Raw genomic sequence first — 10,896 nt, 5'->3', positions numbered from 1 at the left:
TGTAGACCAGGCTGGTCTCGAACTCACAGAGATCCGCCTGCCTCTGCCTCCCGAGTGCTGGGATTAAAGGCGTGTGCCACCATCGCCCGGCGACACAAGAGTTTTAAAGGGAGAAACCACTGACCTGGTCACAAAATGTTGCTCAGCAAACACTGAGGGCTTTGCAAAACCTAACAGGTTGAAGCAAGCAGTTTTCAGAGAAGCTAAGATAAGCAATTAGCTGGGGGGAGTTCCTTACAAACAGTGCATTTCACATAAGCTAAGAGAAGTTAACTAGGTTATCCTTTGGTTCCTAGAATAGAGTTGGGTAGTTTTCCATGGGATTCTCCATCAATGAAATCAGATTCCAGTTAAACCTGAAACAGCATCACCAAGAAAATAAGATGCTGTCTTGCCCTGTCACAAGACATATACTCTGGCAATTCCCAAATTTAAACTACTTGGAGTCACCTGAGGTCCACACTTGGAATGTTCATAGTCCCTTTTACCTAACTTTACCATAACTATCATTGCATGCTGTGTGTTTTCTACCAGTGTAGAATAGTTCTTACTGTCCTTCAAAGCTTATTCTTTATGTTCCTGCTTTGAGTTTAGAGGCACATTATGCATCTTAGGCCATTATTATAGTGAGCTGTAATAAAACACTTAATAGGACATGCCCTATTCATCCTACTTCCTGTTCACAATCTATTTTAGCCATCACGCCTGCCATCCATTCACTTGTGAACTTATCTTTGAACATGAGAAACTTTTAGGAATAACTTTAATCATGTTACCACTAAAACAGAAATTTAAGTCTCAAAAATGATATGATAATTCTGGAATAAATGTTCTAGTTTCTTTTCTGTGGACATGTTAAAAACTCTCTAGCCAAAAAAAAAAAAAAATTAGAGCGAGGGAGGGACTTGTAGTTCCAGATAAAAGTGTATCATCAAGGGACAACAGGAAAGGACTCAGGCAGATTTCATGAGCTGAGTTACTCACAGGTTTAAGCTCAAGCTAGAGTTCTAATTAGCCCAGGTTCACCTGTGTAACAACTGGATTGTTCACAGTGGATTGGGCTTTTCTCTATCAGAAATCATTCAGAACAATTCCCAATACACATGCACAGAGGCCACACTGATCTGGGATACCCCTCAATTGAGGTTCCCTTCTCAGATGACTGCAATCTGCCAAGTAGAGATTTAGAGCTAACTGGAAGAAATATTTCAGGTGTTTTATAACACCCTCAGAAAAGCTAGCAATTACTTTCTGCTCTTTCTTATTGCTTTTGCATAATAATATGAATATAGCAATTAATAATATAAACTACTTTAATTTGTTTTGAATGTTTAATCAATTCTGTAGCAGGTAGTAAACTCTACTTGATTATGGCATATAACTGTTTCGCATTGTTAAATTTAATTGGCTGATATTATGTTAAAGATTTCGTGTTCGTAATGATTTTGGACTGTGATTGTTTGCATTATCTTTGGATAGCGTTTATGAACAGAACAGCAGTGAACATGCATGCACAGGTGTCTCTAGAGTGGAATTTAGAGTCCTTTGGCTGCATATACAAGAGCAGTAAAGTCGATTTTGTGGTAGATACATTTTTAGATTTTTCAAGAGACACTGGTTTCCATAATGGCTGTACCAATTTCCACTCAGAACTGAGTAAATGTTCACATTTCCCAATACCCATGCCAGCATTTGTCCTCATTTAATTTTTGGACCTTAACCATTCAGATTCGAGTAAAAGTGAAATCCCAAGGTAGTTTTAATTTGCATTTCCCTGATAGCTAAAGATGTTGAACATTTGTTAATGTTCCTCAACCACTAGTATTTCATCCTTTGAGAAAACAAAGAATGAGGCAGTATAAAGTTGCAGACAAGGCAAATGTAGAAAAAGTCATTGGAATTATTAAAGGCATTAGTATCATTGTGGGAAAAGTGCATGTTCTCTCTTATGAAAGATATACCTAGACATATGAAATAAGAAAAAGAAAATAAGACCAAAAAAAAAAAAACAGAAAAAAGAGCTCCAAAGAAACAAATGATGTGGGATTCCCCTCTATATGCTATGAATAAGTTTTATTGCCATTGGTTAATAAAGAAGCTCCTTTGGCAGGGCAGAATTAGGTGGGAAAACTAAATTGAAATCAGGAAGAAAAAAGGCAGAGTCAAGCAGATGCCATGCAGCTGCCGAAGGAGAGAGATGCAAGCCAGCCCCTGAGGAAACAGGACATATAAAAAATGAGGTAACACCACAAGCACGTGGCAACACATAGACTAATAGAAATGGGTTAAATTAAGATGTAAGAGCAAACTAGAAATACTCCTGAGTCATTTTCAAACAGTGTTGTAATTAATATAGTTTCTGTGTGATTGATCAAGTCTGGACAGCTGGTGTCAAATGTGCAGTCTCTATTTACAAATAAGAAACATAGCTGAGATATACACATTTACATATGCAGAAAACCCATAGAAACAAATGGAAAACCACAATATATAAGCAAAGATCTCAAAAAGATTAACACTTTGCTTCTATATTGTTTTTCACATATATATATATTTGAGTGTTTACCTTCAAGAGCTGTAAACACTTGTGTTGGAATTTTGATGGGAATTGCATTTAATCTGTTGATTGCTTGTACTATGTTGATCCTATCAATCCATGATATCTTTGTCAATTTCTTTCTTCAAAAACATGAAGTTTTTGCCATACAGGTCTTTCACTGGCTTGGTTAGAGTTACACCAACATATTTCAACATATTTCATATTATTTGTGGCTATTGTGAAGGTTGTTTCATTTCTTTCTTCTTTATCCCATTTATCATTTGTATATAGCAAGCCTACTGATTTTTTGAGTTTGTTTTGATCTCAGTCACTTGGCTGAAGGTCTAGGAGTTCCCTGGTTGAATTTTTGGATTCTGTCATGTATACTGTCATATCATCTGCAAATAGTGATACTTTGACTTCTTTCTTTCCAATTTTTATCCTCCTGATGGCCTTTACTTGCCTTATTGCTCTAGCTAAAACTTCAAGTACCATATTGAATAGATATGGAAAGAGTAGACAGCCTTCTCTTGTCATTGATTTTAGTGGAATTACTTTAAGTTTCTTTCCACTTAATTTGATGTTTTCTATTGACTTACTGTATATTGCCTCTATTATGTTTAGGTGTCCTTTGTATCCCTTATCTCTCCAAGACTTTTAGCATGAAGGGGTGTTGAATTTTGTCAAAGTCCTTTTCAGTATCTAATGAGATGATCATGTGGGTGTTTTTTTTTCTCTTTCAGTTTGTTTATATGGTAAATTAGATTAGCAGAATTTAATATGGTGAACCATCCCTGCATTTCTGGGATGAAGCCTATTTGATCATGGTGCATGATCTTTTTGATGTGTGCTTGGATTCAGTTTGTGAGTACTTTATTGAACATTTTTACATTAATGTTCATGAGGGAAATTGGTCAGTAATTCTCTTTCTTTGTTGAGTCTTTATGTGGTTTGGGTATCAGGGTAACTGTGGACTCATAAAATGAGTTTGGCAATGTTCCTTGTGTTTCTATTTTGTTAAAAAATTAGAGTCGTATTGGTATTAACTCTTCTCAGAAAGTCTGGTATAATTTTGTGCTGAAACCATCTAGCCCTGGGCTTCTTTTGGTTGGAAGACTTTTAATGACTCCTTCTATTCCTTTAAGGGTTATAGGTCTACTTAAATGGCTTATCTGATCTTAATTTGGTAAGCAGTATATATTGAAAAAATTGTCCATTTCTTTTAGATTTTCCAATTTTGTGGAGCACAGGTTTTTGAAGCATGACCTAAGATTTTTTTTTTTGATTTCCTAGACATCTGTTGTTAGATTCTCCTTTTCATTGCTGATTTTGTTAATTTGAATATTCTCTCTCTGCCTTTTAGTTGGTTGGAATAGTAATTTGCCTATCTTGTTGATTTTCTTAAAGAACTAACCCTATATTTCATTGATTCTTTGTATTGTTCTCTTTGTTTCTATTTTATTGATTTCAGCCCCCAGTTTGATTATTTCCTGCCATCTACTCCTTTGGGTGTGTTTGCTTCTTTTTGCAACAGAGATTTCAGTTGTGCTGTTAGGTTGATAGTATGAGATCTCTCTAATTTCGTTATGAAAGCATATAGTACTATCAACTTTTCTTTAGTGCCACTTTCATTGTGTCCTATAAGTTTGGGTATGTTGTTTATTTGTTTTTATTGAATTCTAGGAAGTCATTAATTTCTTTCTTTATTTCTCTCTTCATCCAGTGGTGAATCAGTAGAGAAGTTTTCATTTTCTATGAGTTTGTAAGTTTTTTGCTATTGTTGAAATCCAGCTTTAATCCATGGTGGTCTGATAAGATACAGGATTATTTCGATTTTCTTGTATCTGTTGAGGCTTGATTTGTTTCTCAGTATATGGTCAGTTTTGGAGAATGCTCCTTAAAGTGCTATGAAGAAGGTATACTCTTTCGTGTTTGGGTAAATTGTCTTATAGCTATATTATAGGTCCATTAGAGTCATTTGTCTGTTAGCTTCATTATTTCTGTTTAGTTTTTGTCTGGATGACCTGTCCCCTGGTGTGTCTAGGGTATTAAGGTTTCCCAGTATCCATGAATGATTACCAGCATCAGTTGTTCTAGTAAAGAAAATGTTTCATCTAAGGAGTTCTGATCTCTTGCTAATCACAGTAGTAAGTACATTGGCCCCAGCTACCCCAGAACCACACTTATTAAATTGAAACTATTAAATGATCACAATAGGAATTTTACTTCTCTCAGAAACTTCATAAGCCAGACTTGCATTGTAGGTATTTCTCCAAACATTCATTACAAGCTACCCCCAAGCATCTCACTGAATACTGAACACTTAGTGGTTTTGCCAGTCAGAGTTTAAATGCCAGCACAAGCCAAGAACCTGGAGGCAGGAACTGAAGCCAACAGTCTAAGGGAGTACAACATGCTAGCTTTGTGCCTCATGACTTGCTAAACTTACTTTCTTAAAACCCAGGACCACGTGCCCAGCAATGTCACTAGCTTCAACGCACCCTCATTTATCAGTAATTAATAAAATGCCACTGACTTATCTATAGCACAGTCCTATGGGGGTATTTTCTCAGTTGTGTTCCCCTCTTTTCAAATGATTCTAGTGTGTATCAGGTTGACAAACAAACAAACTAAACCCAAACCCAGCAGGATATCTACCATCAGTGATCAGAACCAGGAACGAGATTCCATTAAGTAAGAATAACCCTAAAGTTAGATGAGTATTGGTCCTAGAGCCTGAGAACTATGAAGTTCCAGGAGGATAGGTAACACCCACAGGTACCTTCCTTCATAAAGATGATTCATATTTAAATATTCTTGAAAACATAAAGACTGATTCATGCCTTCACCAGTCTCAGTACTATGGTTGCTTCCCATACAAACCCCCTTTGGGGGTTTACATTACAATTTTAGGAGTCACTAGAGGGTGACAGAATCTGTCCAGTCCACAAAAAGCAAAGATTTGGGTAGCAATCTGAATGAAGTCTTTCTAAGGATTTGGTGTGCATAGAAGGAAAACTGGCACAGTTAAGGCTGCTCTGGAAAATATCAGGGGCTTATCCAATATAAAATCAGCAATAGCTTTAAAAGACGGAAGCACATTAGCTCACATTCATCTACCCTGCCCCTCTGGTGCATATAACTGACAGTCTCAAATATCTGAGGACCCAAAAGACGATGTTTCAACATTCACCTTTTAAAATATATCTTGTAATTTTGAGATTTTCCACATTTATTTGACTTAATAATTTTTAATGTTTTTGTCAATAACTTTCATACATTCATTAAATTGCTTATATGGTGATTTTTTTTCCAATTTAGGGCAATATTCATTCTCTTCTTATTTTGTAAGTATTTTGACTTCTCTTCCACCATTAAACTTACTAATATTTTTACCATAAGTTACTTAAATTTTTAAAAACATTTTTATTTGTATTCTTTTCTTATACTTATTTACTGTTGAATTTTACACCATTGAATTTTTTCCTCTTTTCTTCATTTTGCTAATCTTATACTATTTGCTCTTCCTTTTCCATGACATTCTTCTTTATTTTTTTAAATAGGTACACATTCATTCTAAATAATTTTTAACTTTGTAGTGTATTCATAATTATTTTTTGCCATTTCAGTTTTGTAGTGATGAGATTAATGGTTATAATTAATTTTAAACACATTTATGCTTCTTATGTGGTTTGATATCAATACTGATATTTTAGTTTGTTTTCTCCTTGCTAAGTCATGAAGACTTCATATTCAGAAGTAATCTTCTCAATAAGATGTCCCCTTCAGAAAAATATAAATAAAAAAAGAGATCCATGACGATAGGTAAGAAAAGCATTCACAGAAGTGGGAGATATGATAAATCAAGCTAACATCTCTAAAAGATGACAATCTTTGATTACTTAATTCAAAAACTTATATAAAAAACCAGACTTCAAAGTTTTCGGCCAAAATGATTGGTGGCCTGTAAAATAAACCCACATAAGCAGATGAATTTAATATAGGATCTGGACAGGAAAATCAGTGAAATGGATAACTGTGACAGTTGAACTGATCTATTGGGAGCTCACCAAGGCCAGCGGGACTGGGACTGAATAAGCATGGGATGAAACTGGACTTTCTGAACATGGCAGACAATGAAGGCTGATGAGAAGCCAAGGACAATGGTACTAGGTTTCTTTTTTTCTTTTTTTTTTTTTTTGTTTTGTTTTTTGTTTTGTTTTTTGTTTTGTTTTTCAAGACAGGGTTTCTCTGTGGCTTTGGAGCCTGTCCTGGAACTAGCTCTGTAGACCAGGCTGGTCTCGAACTCACATTGATATAGGTTTCGATCCTAATACATGAACTGGCTTTGTGGGAGCCTAGCTTGTTCACCTTCCTGGACCTGGATAGAAGTGGGAGGACCTTGGACTTTCCGCAGGGCAGGGAATCTGGACTACTCTTCATTCTCTAAGAGGGAGGGGAATGGAGTGGGGGGAAGGGGGAGTGGGGGAGGGGGTATGTGTGGGAGGAGGGGGAGGGAAATGGGAAATGGGGAGGAGGCAGAAATTTTTTTTTTAACAACTGAAAAAAAATAAACAACAAAAAAAGAAAATCCAGAAATGTGAACTAAAAATTCAGCAATGAAATTGGGATTTTGATATATATATGAAAATCTAAGTGACTAATAAAAACATAGTTAAACCTTTAGTCCTGGCACTCAGGAGGCAGAAGTAGGCAGATCTCTTTGAGATTTAGGGCAGTCTGGTCCACAGAGTTAATGGCAGGACAGGCTCCAAAAACTACACATAGAAATTCTGTCTTGGAAAACCAAAAAATAAAATAAAAATAAAAAAGTAATTAAAAATCATCATCAATAATCTATACCGACTAGATATGAGGCTATCAAAGATGGAGTAAATGCTGATGAAATACAACATTCAAACACCATTAGGGATAAAATAAATAAATGGCATAACGACAATGTCCAATAACTCTGAGGAATTATCAACAGATCTAACCTATATAATCACCAAATAGAAAGAGCTGATATAAAGGCACATGGCATAGAAAACAGAGAATTTAATTCCATTATAGAAGGAAATTCCCTAGATCTCATAAAAGAAACAGACACTCAAATACAAGAGTCACTTGTTACAGGCATGGCCATACAAAATATTCCTCATGACAAAAATGCAAAGACTATTAAAAGCTTTAAAGGAAAAATGCAAAGTTACTGACCTTGTCTTTTTGTCAACGTGACACAGCCCTAGACATAGAAAAGAATGTTTATTGAGATAATGTCTTTATATGATTGGTCTATTGTGAAGACTATGGGAATATTTTTAAGAAAATGATTGATGTGAGAGTGATCAGCTCTTTGTAGGTGGTGATGGTCCTAAGAAAGTAGTCCTGTGTTATATAAGAAAGCAGACTGAACAAATCATGAGGCTCTAGATAAGCTGTGTTCATCCACAACCTCAGTTCCTGCCCTGAGTCTCTGACCTGGATGATGGGCTATAATCTGTAAGATAAAATATAAAAGCTTTCCTCCCCAAGGTGTTGATCAAAGCAACAGAAAGGAAATTAGGACATAGACATAATACTTGACCAGCTACTGAGGAGTTATTACTACACTTATAGAATAATGTATCTCTAACCCCCATAAGAGAAGTTTCTATTTATTTTGTAATAATGATTAACCCAGAGACCCACAATTGATATAAGTGCATAGAGTGAGAGAATGTGGACTATTCAGTCCTAAATATGATGTCTTGATTACATTCCCTCCTTCCAAAACTTTTTTAAAAGTGTGGCTACTTCACTGATTATGTTACAGTGTGTGGATTCATACCCAAAATATATGGGCAGAAAAAAAATTAGATTTTGCAGTTTTTAGGTTACATGCTAAGTGAGTAGGGGCAGAATGGTGAAAAAGAAAGAAGTATAGGTAGGTGACTATGATCAAAATAGAGCATATGAAATTATAAATCAATTCTTTTTTAACTATCAGCTAAGAAACTAGTGTTTATACTGTATCATAGAATTTTATCCAAAAGACGCAGAATTCACATTAATATCGGTGGCCATGAAATTACCCCTGAATCAGTCCATATACTAGCCCACATACAAAGATGAAAAAGATAGTGTCTTGTAACTCATCAAATCTTGTATAGTAAAAACAGAAATCAATATGAGAAAATAGATAAATATAGCGAGACTTAGTGATACACTCTTGGGTAGCCACTGAGCCATTAAGGAACAAAGAAGGGAATTAAAAACTTCCTAGGTTCAAATCCAAATGCAGGCCAAACTTACTAGGATTTTGGACTATAGAAATTCATAGCTATGAGTACCTATGAGGTATGCCAAATAAATAACCTAATGATGCACCTCAATGTTATATAAAAGGTAAATAATCCATACCCCAAAACAGTAGATGGCAATAAATAACAAAGAACAGAATAGACATTAATGTAATGGAAACTAGAAGAACAACACACAGACTCAATTGTGTGAGCTTTTGTTTTGTTTTGGTTTGGTTTTTTGAGACAGGTGTCTCTGTAGGTTTGGAGCCTTTCCTCCAACTTGCAACTTACTCAGTAGACCAGGCTGGCCTTGAACTCACAGAGATCTGCCTGTCTCTGTCTCCCAAGTTCTAGTTCTGGGATTAAAGGCATGTGCCATCACCACCCAGATCAACTGTGTTTTCTAAAAAAAAAAAAATTAAATGTATGTTTGATGAGTCTTTAGCCAATCTGAACATAGCCAATGGCTGTTATTATGTATTTCAGTGAAACTTGGAGAAACAAAGTACACTCAAATATAAAAAAATAATTTTAAAAACTAAGAATAGATGAAGATACAAAGAGGAAATCTCTTTAGGGTCAATAGTATGAAATATTCAGGGCTAGTCCGTTAGGAGGCAAAAGTACCATTGTTTTTATTTTGCTCTTTGTGAATTTGCCTTTCTGGGGATTTACACTGGTTGTTATTTGACATCTACATGTACGTTCGAGTACTTTGGTAGCATGTGACTGAAAACCAAGTCAATGAGTATAAGATATATGCAAATAAAATAGAAATTTGGTGACCAGAGACTCACAGAACAAATGAATTAAGCTAAAATTTGTTCTTAGCATATCCTAGCTTCAAGCGATGAGATAAACCTGTGCTTGGATTACTGTCTCCATTAGGCTTTACTTTAGGCTGCCTTTCATTTTACACAGACAAGCTGATTTGCTAGCTGGCTTATAGTGTTAGTGATGGAAGTGCGTGCAAAGCAAGAATAAGTGCTTTCCTCTCAGGCACATTCACAAGATTCCTTAAATATCCCAATTTTTGTTGCTATGTCTTGACCATCTTTACGTGAATGCCTTTTCTTTGAGGTCATTTGGCCGAATGCCACACAACTGGTCACTGGGAGTAGATTCACACAAGATTCTTAAGCGAAGAATTTGCATCTCAACTGACTGCAAGCAAGGGAAAGTTGATTTTATAGAAAATTCAGACTAATGAATTGTCTGTTGTATTCAAATAACACCAGCCTGCAGTCCGGACCATTTCTTATTTCTCTCTTCCAAGATTCCCAAATAAAAACGTGAAGAATGCAGCGAACCTGTCACAGCTTTCCTACTAGAGCCTGGAAAGTTCCAGAACGATGGCAGGAAATCCTTTCATTCTCCCATTTCAGTATGTGTGTGAGGACAGGCAGGGATGGTAGTCAACAGTGCTCTTACAGTCCACAGGGTAAGTGTACTCAGTGTTTTCTTATCCTGAGTTTGTATCCGACTCCTCTTTGTATCTTATCAGTTGATCATAATTCTTGCTGTGAAGCCAATCAGGTAATTTTTATCACACACTCTACATAGTAGAATTTGATGCCTTTCCAGAAACTTTACACTGACATAACATTTATGTCCTTATTCCAGCGTTTACGGTATTCCATTCTTCTGGTCTTCATTTGTGTTGCTTAGACCTGGGGTCTTGCTGTGTCTGTTAATTTTTATTTATACAATCTCAGAAAGTCGAGGAATGACAGGGCAACCTGAATTCAGCGAATAATTATGTCTTTGTAAAGTGATTCATCACCTGTTGCCTTAAATATTAAGAACGGCAGAAATAAACAATCTCAGCAGATGAAGAAAGCTATTTTGAAGCGCAGTACATGCTTCCTTTTTCTTGAGCATTGTGTTGTTTTACCCCCAAAATAAACAAACAAGCAATTCGAGTCTCTTAGGGAGCACACTCTTTATAATCTTGCAGTCTCCTAAAATTTTATTTATTACTGCAAATGGCTGGATTCCTGCTTGTGTGCCATGGGAACTAAATTTCTGTTCCAGTGTTTTGGCACATCCTCAGTATACTTACCTCTGTAGGAG

The sequence above is a fragment of the Microtus ochrogaster genome, chromosome 4 (assembly GCF_000317375.1).
Source record: "Microtus ochrogaster isolate Prairie Vole_2 chromosome 4, MicOch1.0, whole genome shotgun sequence".
NCBI classification, from domain to species: domain Eukaryota; kingdom Metazoa; phylum Chordata; class Mammalia; order Rodentia; family Cricetidae; genus Microtus; species Microtus ochrogaster.
Note: the sequence above shows the minus strand (reverse complement) of the source record.